Here is a 13,776-nt window from a genome sequence, read left to right as displayed (position 1 = left end):
CTTGCCTGTTCCTCTTGGTCGCCTCTCCTTCTTCACTGTCCCTACAGGATGCTTCCGGTCCGAAGATCTTCCTGACAGTGGTTTGTCTGGTTGGATTTCGCAAGGCTCATAAGAGCCCGCTATTTTCCAGCCAGTCTCACCGCGATGCTTCTGGTTTCCCTGGAGATGATGGCATTTTGGCTTTTGTAATTAAGCAGTTTGCATTGTTTGTCTCTTTGCATGAACAATGTAATGGAAATTTAAAATACTCAAAAAAAATTGAACCTGTTTAACTTCATGTTTTATTTTATTTTGTTAAATAAGACTTATTAAATGAATTACATATTCCCCCTCCCCCATCAAGTCCTGCTATGCTGTTTTATCATGGTAGTGGTCGAGGGAAGACCCCCTCTCCTAGAAGAATGAAATATTTTGAGGAATATTTTAAAAGTCAGATTATTATATTTCTCAAAGGAAGGAATGGAGAAACACATTTTGTAAGAGGCAGAAAGCAACCCCATTTTCCTTAATAGCCCATAGCAGATGTCAGCATTTAATAGATAAAGAGCTTATTGAAAACTAGATAGCTCTATTCATAGGCAAAGCAAATACTGCAGGCAGAAATCCATCCAAGACAGGATATTCTGAAACAAAGGCAGAATGGTACGAATAGCCCTTACTTAAGACCCAACACAGGAAAAAGCAATTAAGCCACAATAGGAATTGCCCAATACCCTTTCAGAACACAAACTCTTCATTGCATCATCTCAGAACAGACCAAACTTCAACCAAACATAGCTCAGACAAACACCTAGAATTTGCACTTTGCCTATAGAGCTAGCTATGACCCCTACAAAACTCCTACATTGCCCCATGGGAGTCTGACAACAATCAATAGAATACATGTTCTTGCACAGGAACAGGAAGTTCAAGTGCAAAGCTCAAAGAAAGTATAAAAACCCCTCACTCTCAACTCCATTTTGGTCAGCTGCACCAAAACCATGTGTTTGGTGATTCTGTTCATCATTAAACCTTCTTTCTAATCAGCCTCCATGTTTCCAGTGTCTTTCTCCCAGCTTGGAACTGAACGAGATGAATATTTCTTCCCATATGGTGATGGTGTGGGTGTTCCTGGGAGGATATTATAAACTCCTAGCAGAGTTTGCTCAAGCTATGCCAGCAAATTTGGAGAACAACACAGTGGCCAATAATGGGAAGAAAGCAATTTATGGATAAAAGAAAGAAGATGTAAAAGACAGTGTTAACTATTGAACAATAGCAATAGCACTTAGACGTATATACCACTTTACAGTGCTTTAGAGCTCTAAGTGTTTAATTGGACCTAATCTATCTATCACAAGGGTGATAGATAGACTGTTGAAAGATCTGATAGACAAGATTGGAAAATATATGGTTGCTACAAGTTGACCCTGACTTGATGACAAATAGTCAAAAATATATAGAGAGTATTTTATGTCAAGATAGATATCATGAAGGAGCTGAAATCATTACTATTTTGAATAATAACTATAGAAGTTGGTTTGGCTTGTTTGTTTGCTTTTTGCTCATCCTTTTCGTCAAGTAGTTTCTAACATAGAATTATAAGCAAACAAAGAAAAAATTGATTTGGCAAAACCATAACTTATTAGAACACTGCATACTCAGATGATGTTATAATGAAATATTGATTTTCTTTAATCCCTGATCTATTCATTTGTTATCCAAACACTGTGATGGAATATCACTAAAGTAGCATGGAAATGAAATAAAGAAAATTCTATACTCTGGACCAAGCTAACACCAGGTTTAACCACTACATGAGCTTTTAGTATATAAATAGATGTATAGCATGATAAGGGAATATATTTGGGGAGTAATGAGGTGCAGAGATACTTAGGGGATTGCAGGGAAGGCATTTTTCAGGCTGATAAATTAATTTCTTGCATTCCTAATTGACTGTTTATTTTTCAACTATGATTAATGAATGCTCCTTGTGTTTGGTATAGAAGTTTTACAAAAACAGCCTCTGGCACTTACCATTATGTAGAATGATGGAATGATGCATGCATATCTGTTGTCTATCCCAGGGAGCATTATTTGTTTGCATTTGCATTTACAATTACATTTGGGGAAACATCCAGATAATTGTATAGTATTTACGTAAATAAATAAATAACCAATAAAGTTTGTGATAATGTCTCCAGTTTTCAGCTCATTTTTCTTGGAAATCTTTCATGGTTATTGGCCCCTGGAAGGCATTGGCATTTTTCATTTACATTTGGAGAAATACCCAGACAATTGTATGCCTACTATTCAGTGTTCCAAAATTCTGTCTTGTAAAGGAGTGCTTCTAGATAATGCATCTATTGCATAATTGGCAACCCTAATTAATGGAATTTTAGGCCCAGATGATATCTTCCATTTATAACTTTATTGAGTTTCCCCAATATATATCTATCACATTTTTTCTAACCAGAAAAAAAAAATCTTAATGACAGAGATAACAAAAATATTAATATGGAATGTAGTGATAGGCAATGCAACTTTCTTTTTGAAAGTAATCATCATCAATGAAACAACACTGAGAATTTGCATAATCTTTGTTTATAACTAGAGAAGGAATGGAAGAAAAGAGATATTTTTCCAAGATAGCCGAACTGCTTCCCCATACAATCTGCTCTTGTATTTTAAAGAAATCCTTAATAAACTTTGTGATCATGTAAGGTAACTTTCTATGATCTCTACTTATATTCAAACCACCAAGCTTATTCTTCTGGATCAATTGCCAGTCAGGAAAAATAACAAAATAAAGTTTTAAAAGGAGCAACATTTCCCGATTGCCTGAAAATCCCATTACATCCTGGCTCTGCCTCTTCTGGAAAAGGCACCACATTTGTGGAGACATCTCCTGAAATAACTCTCACTTTTCCTAGTTATTCTTTTAAAGAAACAATAGAGAAAACTTAGGGAAATGGATCTAAACCCAAAGTCCTAATGCTAGACACAAAAATGAGCTAAGTAACTTTGAGACAGTCATTCTCTCCTAGCCCTAATAAGAACACATGGCAAAGAATTTTTAAAATGCTTCTAAGAAAAGTGTATGGATTTCAAGAAGGAATTAGGGTTGATTCAAAGGGCTATAACAACAATATCATTAATGTCTGCTGAGAAAATTCCAGCCTATGATGCCTCCATATTTAATTTGGTTCTGAATGAGTTAAATTGTAATAAACTAGCATTTCAAACATCATGTTTACAAATGACTATGACATTCCTAAGAGCAAAAGAATCAGGAAAGTAGAGAGAAGCAATCTACCAAATTATGAGGAAATTTCTAATGTTTTTCTCCATATGCAGTTTCTTTTGACAAAAATAATTCTGACCCAGTTCTTTGTTCCCATAGATGTGTCTGCAAATATCCTCTTGTTGTTGTTGTTGTTGTTGAAGTCGTGTCCGACCCATCGCGACCCCATGGACATTGTTCCTCCAGGCCTTACTGTCCTCTACCATCCTCTGGAATCCATGCCTACTGCTTCAGTGACTCCATCCAGCCACCTCATTCTCTGTCATCCCCTTCTTCTTTTGCCCTCAATCTTTCTCAGCATTAGGCTCTTCTCCAGTGAGTCCTTCCTTCTCATTAGGTGGCCAAAGTATTTGAGTTTCATCTTCAGGATCTGGCCTTCTAAAGAGCAGTTAGGATTGATCTCCTCTAGCACTGATCGGTTTGATCGCCTTGCAGTCCAAGGGACTCGAAGGAGCCTTCCCCAGCACCATAGTTCAAAGGCCTCAATTCTTTGGTGCTCAGCCTTTCCTATGGTCCAACTTTCACAGCCATACATTGCAACTGGGAAAACCATAGCCTTGATTATATGTACTTTTGTTGGCAGGGTGATGTCTCTGCTTTTTAGTATGCTAGATTTAGTATGCTAGATTTTTAGTATGCTATGTCTAGATTTTCCATAGCTTTCATCCCTTCACTTTCTGCCATTAGAGTGGTATCATCTGCATATCTGAGGTGGTTGATATTTCTCCCGGCAATTTGCAAATATCTACAGTAGCTAAAGTCTAATTATTGCTACAAAGCTTTGACCTCACATATAACTATTTTTTCTCCTATAGTTTTTAAAAATATTTTTATATATAATATACATACATACATACATACATACATACATACATACATACATACATATTAGTCTTTGACTAATGGGCACACATCAAGGACCTCACCCATACCGGATGTTATAAAACAGCTGACTAATCTGCAAACATCAACTCATCAAGATATAACAACACAGGCAACCAACCTACTCACAGCAACAAAGCCAGCACCCCACACCTCGCCACCAGTATTTATAGAAAGACGGCAGCTCCGATCACGCTTTCCTCCCACAAGCACGAAGCTGAAGACACCAGCCTGAAGATGACGAGTGGGGGACTTCTGGTACTGACCTCATAGCAGTAAGGAACAGGGTAAGGAGCCCTCCTAGATACCCGTTCCCTTTTTAGCATTTGGCGGCTTAATTTGGCCATTGCCATTCGTGTTTAGATCAGCAAAAGAAGAGGGGATTGCAGGGCGACCGTGGAGTGGTGTGGACTCCTCAGGAAACCCTGAAATTTCCCCCCCCCCCGAGGTGCTGACGCTGAAAGAAGGCATCCATTATGGTGCCCCTAAGCTGTGAGTCTGCCGCTATTTGAAGTCTATTATCATCATACTATAACCAAAAAGCGACTGGTAGCTAATATTGAAGATCGAACTTTATTGTATTACTTCTATCTATATCGGAATGGACATTTGACCTATTAAGCCAGTGATCGGGAAGTGGCAGGAAGGAGGAGGCTGAAGACAAAAGCAGAAAAACTAACCGATGATCACTGAGGGCTGCTGGTTCGGATGAGATTGCTGCTGGAGCGAGACAGTCTGAAGGTGATTGTGGAGCTGCTGTTGGATTTATTGGATTTTTTATTTGCTACTTGCTTATTCAAATAATTTTGGGCTTAGATAACTTAAAACTTCACCAACCTAAGCATAGCACATAAAATTATCTGCTACAATGTCCTCCTACCTGTCAGCTTCAACCACAACAATACATGAGCACATAATAGATACAAACGTATGGTAAACCACGCCAAACTTGATTGCAGAAAATACAACTTCAGTAACAGAGTTGTCAATGCCTGGAATGCACTACCTGACTCTGTGGTTTCATCCCCAATTCCCCAAAACTTTAACTTAAGACTGTCTACTTTTGACCTTACCCTGTTCCTAAGAGGTCTGTAAGAGGTATACATAAGTGCACCAGCATGCCTACTGTCTCTGTCCTAATGTTCCCTTTTATTTGTATCCATTTCATGTATTCATAGTTATGTTTATACTTATATCTGTTATTTAATACATGCTTGATGAAAATAAATAAATAAATAAAAATAAAATAGTATCTGAATTTTATTTTGCAATGATTAATTGTGCCTTTCATGGATGATCAGCATTAGGTCATGTGCCATTCAATATTTGAGGGGATACTTGAGGTCACTTATTTTCTTGATCCTTACAGCTTACCTGCTTTTGTATCTTTCAAAGAAGGTTTAATATCTTCTATCTTCTTCCTTGAGTTACAATAAAGCTATTAATCTTCACATTTAATATCCAGAATAGACCACTCCTTAAACTCATAATATTCTGTCTTCAGATTGGACTCGGATTAGATAGTTGCCTCCTTTCAAGGAGTTAGTATTGAGTGATAACAGAAGAAAGTACCAATATTCATTAGGAACAATTCTGAGGTGTCCTGATGATTAATTTGTACAAATTAATCAGGTGACATTCCTTTTCCATATTTGAAGGTACACAAAAGAATTAAAAATTCACTGTTCCTGAATGATGCCCTCCACATGAAGCAGTCTAAATCATAGGATCATATGGTACCTTCATGCACTCTTTGCTATGTTCATCTAGTCCAGAGATGAACTCCCATCAAACTCCCAGCCCACCAGCCGGATGCATCACACACTGGCCACACCCATGCCCGGTTTAGCAAAGGGGAAAAAAGTCCCGATACATCATGTGACGCCTCTGTGATGACATGAGTTTGAGACCCCTAATCTAGTTTATTCTGTCCACTCTCCACCATCAAGCATGAAGAGTCTTCATTCAGCCTAAAAGATCACATAAATTTCATAAGGGTGTGTGTATTCAATTTTTTAAAAATGTACTGTTAACTGGGGGACAGTTTTTGAGCATTCGTTGCAAGTGTGTCCTATGATCATGATGTACATGTCTTTCTGGGAGCTACTGCCTCTTCATTTTCAGAGCCTGTTTTTAGCTGGAGCAGAAAGAAAAAACAGATGGTGTCCTTACCTCTCCCTTTTGATAATTGTGTGTCTGACCAACTAAGGGAAGAATTAAGTTTGAAACCAAGGAAGTTCACCAGACACACTATATCTTGAAGTCTCCTATCTGAAGAAATTGGCTAAAGAGATGGAGATTCCAACCTGATGCTTAATGTTTGGTATCTTCTTCCTTGTTTTAAAAAGCCCTATGTGAGCCTATTTTTCCCCTGTGTAGGGAGATCCCATTTAGTTGTCTGGTCACATACATTTCAAGGTACTTACACTGCATTAATCTGGAGTCTGACATTATTCATGGAAAGCACTAGGCAGCTAAAAAAGTAAGATGTTAGAATTGAAGTAATTCCATCTTATCTTTTTACACATATTGGCATGCATTAAAAAAAGAGACAGCTGTGAAACATGAGCCAAGAAAGCTTATTGAGGAAAACACCTGAGAAGAAAAATCTATACTACCTCTTATCATAGGGCATGTGATAAGAAAGGAAAGGAGTGCAGAGAACATAATGAAACACAGATGCCCTTTAACTCAATATTAAATCAAAATGGTTCTTTACTAAACCAAATACTGCTATCTTGTGTATTCTATTTGCAATGCTACAAGATTTGATCCTCTGGTGAGAGAGCTCAGCTCTAACTTTCAGAAAGCTATAATTCCTGGGAGTGAATGGAAAGACTTTGAAGCCATTCCATTGGGTAAATACAGCTGCAGGAAGTCTTTATCCCCAAGAGCATTTTGTCTAATTGAGAAAGAAATGCAACACCTGTGAACTTTTCCTTTCCTTCTTGTACATTTTTTTTTACAACTGCTAATTTTTTGGATGCCCTTTAAAGGTATGGCAATGTCTGTAGGTGCTCTGAGGCTGCATCCAATGCTTTGAAGGATCAGATGCAGGACTGGGATCTCACTCTTGGAAGAGACACAATAAAATTCAGGCAGATCATCATGTTTGGCTAAAGTTGAATTGAATCAAAATGACATCTTTTATACTTCCCTTTTGGGAGGATCCCATAGCTTGGCTAACCTAAATAAATAGTCAGTGATAATCCAGGGATTCCATGGATTCATTTTAGAATGCACAGGGTCTGAAAGAGAAACTACTTTCGGTTCTTTGTCCAGTCTATGAACCTGGTATGACTCCATCCCTAACTGATAACCATTCAGTCGCTCTTTCAATATAACTACTCCTAGTCATTCAGTTCCATTATTGAACAACTTTTACCCTTAGGAAATTCTGAAATTTGATCTCTTGTTAATTAAGCTCACTGTTTATTGTCCTGCATTCTGGAATGACAGCAAGCAAACATATCCTCCTTTTTACATGATAACCTTTCAGATACGTGAAGATAGCTATGACAGTTCTAGGCTGCATAAACAGAGGGATAGAAGATCATGTGAAGAGTTAATACCACTTTATAATGCCTTGGTAAGGCCACACTTGGAATCCTGCATCCAGTTTTGGTCACAATGGTATTAAAAAGATGTGGAGACACTAGAAAGAGTGCAGAAAAGAGCACAACAATGATTAGGGGACTGGAGACTAAAACATATAAAGAATGGTTTCTGGAATTGGGCATGTTTAGTTTGATGAAAAGAAGGACATGATAGCAGCGTTCCAATCAGTGGTGGGCTTCAACCAGTGTAACAACCAGTTCGCTTCGCGCATTGCATTTCAGAACAGCTGAGGCACAGCAATCCACTCTGCCACGTCTATCAACTGGACTAAAAATGAATGAATATAGGTAGCTATAGTGCAGGGGGGACGGGAGGGCCCAACTGACAGTCAGACTGAACCAGTTCACACTCAGCTCACCATTGCCACTACTGGCTTGCCCAAACTGGGGCGAACTGGTAGAAACCCACCACTGGTTCCAATATCTCAGGGGCTGCCACAAAGGAGAGGGAGTCAAGCTATTCTCCAAAGCACCTGAAGGTAGGACAAGAAGCAATGGGTGAAAACTAATCAAGGGCAGAAGGAACCTAGAATAAGAAGAAATTTCTTGACAGTTAGAACTATTAATTAGTGGAACAACTTGCCTCTAAAAGCTATGGGTGCTCCAACACTGGAAGTTTTTAAGAAAAGATTGGATAACCATTTGTCTGAAGTGGTGTAAGGTTTCCTGCCTAAGCAGGGGATTGGAAATCTCCAAGATCACATGCAACTCTGTTATTCTATTCTATTCTACTTCACAGTCTTCTCTTTTGCAGGCTAAAATTTCCCTGTTTAGGTTATCCTAGGTTTTGTTTCCTGGCCTACTTCCCAGTCTTTATGATAAGTGAGAAGCTCCAAAACATTTCAACCCCCCCCCAACAGTCTATATCTTGATAGATTTTTGTGTCAAATAACTGTTCCCTGTTTTCATTTAGGTAGAGAATTGTGCTAGAAGAGTAACATGAGAGTAACTTTACTGTACTGTTAAGCAACTTTGGAGACAGACAAAGGCGATAGTCTTATTCAACTTATGGACATACTTTATATCCCATAATTAATACATGATTTTAGATATAACAAGAATAACAGTGTTTCAAGATTGTCAGTAGTTCTTACTAGCTTGCTTTATATATTGTGCTAACTGCAATGGCTTAACCATAGCTTCTTAAATATACTATAATTGGCTGGGCTGACAAAATCTTCTAAATCATATACCATGTTTTATAAATCATAATGCTTGAAATCATTATGCTGTATTAAGATTTAGTGGAATGCTGTCTACCCATCCATTTCTTTGCACTTACAGCGATTCTGTGGCTAGAAGGTGCAGATAAGCAAACTGGAAACCATGATACTGATCTTTCCCAAGATTTTTTCAACAAATAGCTTAATATTCTTTTGCACAAAAATATGGCAATTTTGTTTTTAAGTCATATTATCTTCATTTCTATGAAATTGCACTTACCTACAAATTTCATATGAATGTGTAAAAAACAAAAAAAAAATGTGGGTTGCAGCCAAGGGTGGGTTCTACTTACCTTTACTACTAGTTTGCAATGGGAGCGTGCGCGCATGCTTCTACACATGCACATATCATCTCTTATGATATCCAGGTGGGTGGGCGGAGCCTCCAGCCACTTCTACTACTGGTTCTATAGAACCGGAGAGAACCAGGAGCAACCCACCACTGGTTGCAGCCTTTTATGGTGTTCCATAATAGGTTGAAATAATGGACCCCCCTTTCCCCCCCCCCCCAGTGTTGCTTCCATCAACTCAAATTGGACCATCTGAAAAAACCCAGATTAGATTGTTTCTGGATTTGGCTTTTCAGCCTGAAGTTTATTTCTAGCTAGGTGTCTATAGGGTTGTAATATAAGGCTTTTAGCTCCATTTTACTCATGTGTATTACTGCAGATTATATGTTACTATAAAAAGGCAATATGCATTTTTTCTCAGGAGACCACAATGAGTCTTTATGACTACTATAAAGAACAAGCAAAGAGAACTGTTATTAGTAAGCTGAGCTGGTTCAAAATGTACATTGGCAAGGGATAAGTTATGGAATATTATATTCAGTTTATGTTTTAATTAACCGTAAATTCTCAAGAACATATGCCAGGTAAGATTGATTCCTGTTGATACTCTCTTTTAATAAGGCACGGCTTTGGTTTTGTAAAATTATTAAGTAACAAAGAATAGTTATAATGTTTAGATATGTTGCAATTTAGAAAAAAATAAGATACAAAAATCATTCAGTAATTGTCTGAAGCTTTAATTCATTCTCCATGTGCGTAATGTGACAGTGGCTATAATGGGATTAGGATTTATTGCTTTGCCTTGAATACACAATGACCACTATTTTAGTTTCCTAAACGTTTGACAAAAATAAATCGTCCATTAACCTACTGCTGTTTATTATTAAACCTTTGGTAGAGTAATTAATATGCACTCATATCTCAGGAACTAGGTAATTATTTGTGTATTTTGCTTCTGTTCAATAAAATCCTGTGCTGGCATCCATTTATTTATTTAGACAATTTATATAACTACCCATCTCACCAAAGAGACTCGAGGTGGCATACAGAGAGTTAAAACCCTCAAAAGAATAACACAATTTATAAAAACAGATATATAGAAAAAGAACACTAGAACACATTCCTGGGGTCAAAATTCTACTTTGAGCCATAACAGTAACTAAATCAACTAACTATGGGGACTCATTTAACTTCCCAGCCCAATGCATGTGGAAACAAAAGTCTAACAGGGCCGGGGCCAGGAATATGTCAAGGGAGATGCTATTCCACAAGGCAGGTGCAGTAACGAAGAAAATATAAACCACAGGAAGACACTGCATAATAGACAGAAGTTGGAGCATGCCAACTCTGCTGGTTTTGGTGAGTGAGTAGAAATCATTAGAGATCATAATCCTGCAAGTAACCTGCTCCTGTGCTTCATAAGTGTTAACTGGCACCTTGAATTACATCTGGAAACCCAACAAGGGCCAGGCAACTCATGCCAACTAGAAGGCCCAAAACTATTTACCTTGCTGCATTTTTATATCTGGGCATTTATATCTGGGCACTTATATCTCGGAGGACCTCTCATGGACTATGAATGCTAACATGCTTGTGAAGAAGGCACAGAAGAGGCTGTACTTCCCGAGAATGCTCAGGAAGATAAATCTATCTCAGCATCTACTTCTGTCCTACTATCGCAGCACCATTGAGAGTGTCCTGACATACGGCATTCTTACATGGTATGGGAGCAGCTCTGTAGCGGACAAAAAAGCTCTACAGAGAATCATTAAAACTGCCCAGAATAGTATCGGACTCCAGCTACCAGCCCTGGACAACATCTTCAAATCTCGCTGCTTGAGGAAGTTGCATAACATTCTTAGAGACTCTTCCCATCCTGCTTACAATCTTTTTGGACTGTTGCCTTCTGCAGAAGATACAGAACAATTAAAACTCGAACCACACGTTTTCTGAATAGTTTTTATCCCAGAGCTATAATTGCACTCAACAATGAACTAAAGGGCCACCATCAGTGAGCATTACTTGGTCTGTTGTGTGGATGTTTGGGTGGTTTAGGGGTGGGGAATTGTGGTGGGTGGGAGTGTGTTTGGGGATTATGTGTGGAGGACCTGGTCTTTGGGTGTCAAGTAAATTTCGTTGTATGTGTATACTGTGTATACACATACAATGACAATAAAGTTGTTTTATTATTATTATTATTATTATTATTATTATTATTATTATTATTTAATCTTTAGTGAGATTCACAGCCTTTGAGGCTGGTTAATAGCTCAGCAGCTCGAGTCCTAACCAAGGACCTAGGAACTGTTAATGTATCGTCGGAGGATGTAAGCTGTTCCGAGTAAGGTGGTTTTTTGTAGAGTCAAAATGTTCAAGTCCGGCAATTTTAGAATTTCTAAATAGCGGGGTAGCCCTTTGGGTATTGCTCCAAGGGCTCCAATTACAATCGGGACAACACACGATTTCTTTTTCCACAGTTGCTCAACTTCAATTTGCAAGTCCCGGTACTTTGTGATTTTTTCTTGCTGCTTATCTTCAATTCGTGCATCACCAGGTATTGCAATGTCAATGAACCATACTCTTTTCTTTTCAACTATTGTTATGTCAGGTGTGTTGTGGACCAAGTGCCTGTCAGTCTGAATTCTAAAGTCCCACAAGATCTTGAGTTTCTCATTCTCTAAAATTTTCTCAATCTGATGTTCCCAGTGGTTTTTGCTGTACTCAAATCCAAACTTCTGGCACAATTTTCAGTGACTGATCTTAGCAACACGGTCATGGCGTTGTAGGTAGTCAGTTTGTGAAATTTTGCTGCACCCACTGATCAGGTGGTCGACTGTCTCATCTTTCTCATTGCATAGGCGGCATTTGCTGTTGGTGGTAACATGTTGAATTTTTGCCTTCATGCAGTTTGTGGCTAGGGCTTGTTCTTGAGCTGCCAAAATAAAGCTTTCTGTTTCTTTTTTCAGTACTCCTGATCTTAACCAGTTCCAAGTTAGTTTCTGGTCAGCTTTCCTTCAATATTTTTCAAGTATTGGCCATGCAGAGCTTTGTGTTTCCAATTTTCAGCTCGCTGCTCAATTACTTCTTTCTTATATTCTGCTTTTGTTTTAGTTGTCTTTAAAAGGCCTCCTTTATTTACTTCCTTAATCATTGGTTCTTCACTTTTCTGGATGTAATCATTCAAGCCGCATTTTTCTTCTTCCACAGTCTGCTTTACTTGTAGGAGTCCTCGACCACCCTCTGCTCTTGGTAAATATAATCGGTCAACATCACTTTTAGGGTGCAAGGCATGATTCATTGTCATAAGCTTCCTTGTTTTTCTGTCCAAATTGTCTAACTCCATCTGGGTCCAGTCAATTATTCCTGCAGAGTATAATCACAGGTATAGCCCAGGTATTTATGGCTTTTATGATGTTTCCTCCACTCAATTTGGACATTAATATCTTACGAATTCGCCAAATGTACTTGTACTTATTATTATTATTATTATTATTATTATTATTATTATTATTATTATTATTATTAGTTGTTATTATTATTTTGGACCAGATTCTCAATATTCTTGAAGAGCAGCCACATATTATAAAAATCCAACTAGGAAATAATTAAGGCATGCGTTTTCTTGATTAGAGCCGCCTGATCAAGAAATGGGCACTATTAGAACACTAGGTGAAATTGGGCAAATGGTCCTCCAGCCACAGCCGCCACCTGCTTTTCAATCAAGAGTCACAACTTCCCCAAATTGCACATCAATTCTATCTGAGAGAATGCCACTATATTCAGTAATAAAGATGTAGCTGAAATCTGTTCTTTCTTATTGTGTTATTGCTTCCACAACTTCCAACACTGGTAAAAATCCTTGATGGCATCAGACATCTCCATAGAATCCCTATATCTGAAGTCCAATGTTGAGCAAATTTATTTAATATGTGTCCCAGTAGTCCTGTAAATCAGGGATTCCCAACCCAAGTCTGTGGACCCAGCAACCAGTCCACACAAACAAACGAAGCCCCATCTGTGGGATGCAGGCAGCATGCGAAACCACGCCCCCTGTGGTTTATGGAAAAAACTTTTTCCATGGAATAAGTCCCTGGTGACCAAAAGGTTGGGGGCCACTAATGTAAATGTTCCTCTGGGCTCCACTTACCCTCAAAGAAGGCCACTGATTTGCTCTCTGCAATTAGGGCAGAAAAATAACTATGCCTTACTACCCTTATCGCTACAAGATAATGGTCAAGAAAAACCAATCAGATTAACTTTTGTGTTCCTCCAGCAGTGTTCTGAGGGACTCTTGTGCTACGTTGTCTCCTCGAGTTCCTCTGAAATCTGGAAAATCCCCATATATGGAGAGCCCACACAGGCCATTGTAACATGCCTAGTTGCCCGTAATACCTCAATCAAACTAATGCATAACTGTTCCAAGGAATTTACAATAAGTGATAGGCCATTTCCTTCAGTCCTCCACAAGTATTTTTCTTTTT

Source organism: Pantherophis guttatus, chromosome 4, assembly GCF_059756535.1.
Source record: "Pantherophis guttatus breed Tessera chromosome 4, ASM5975653v1, whole genome shotgun sequence".
Classification (NCBI taxonomy): Eukaryota; Metazoa; Chordata; class Lepidosauria; order Squamata; family Colubridae; genus Pantherophis; species Pantherophis guttatus.
Note: the sequence above shows the minus strand (reverse complement) of the source record.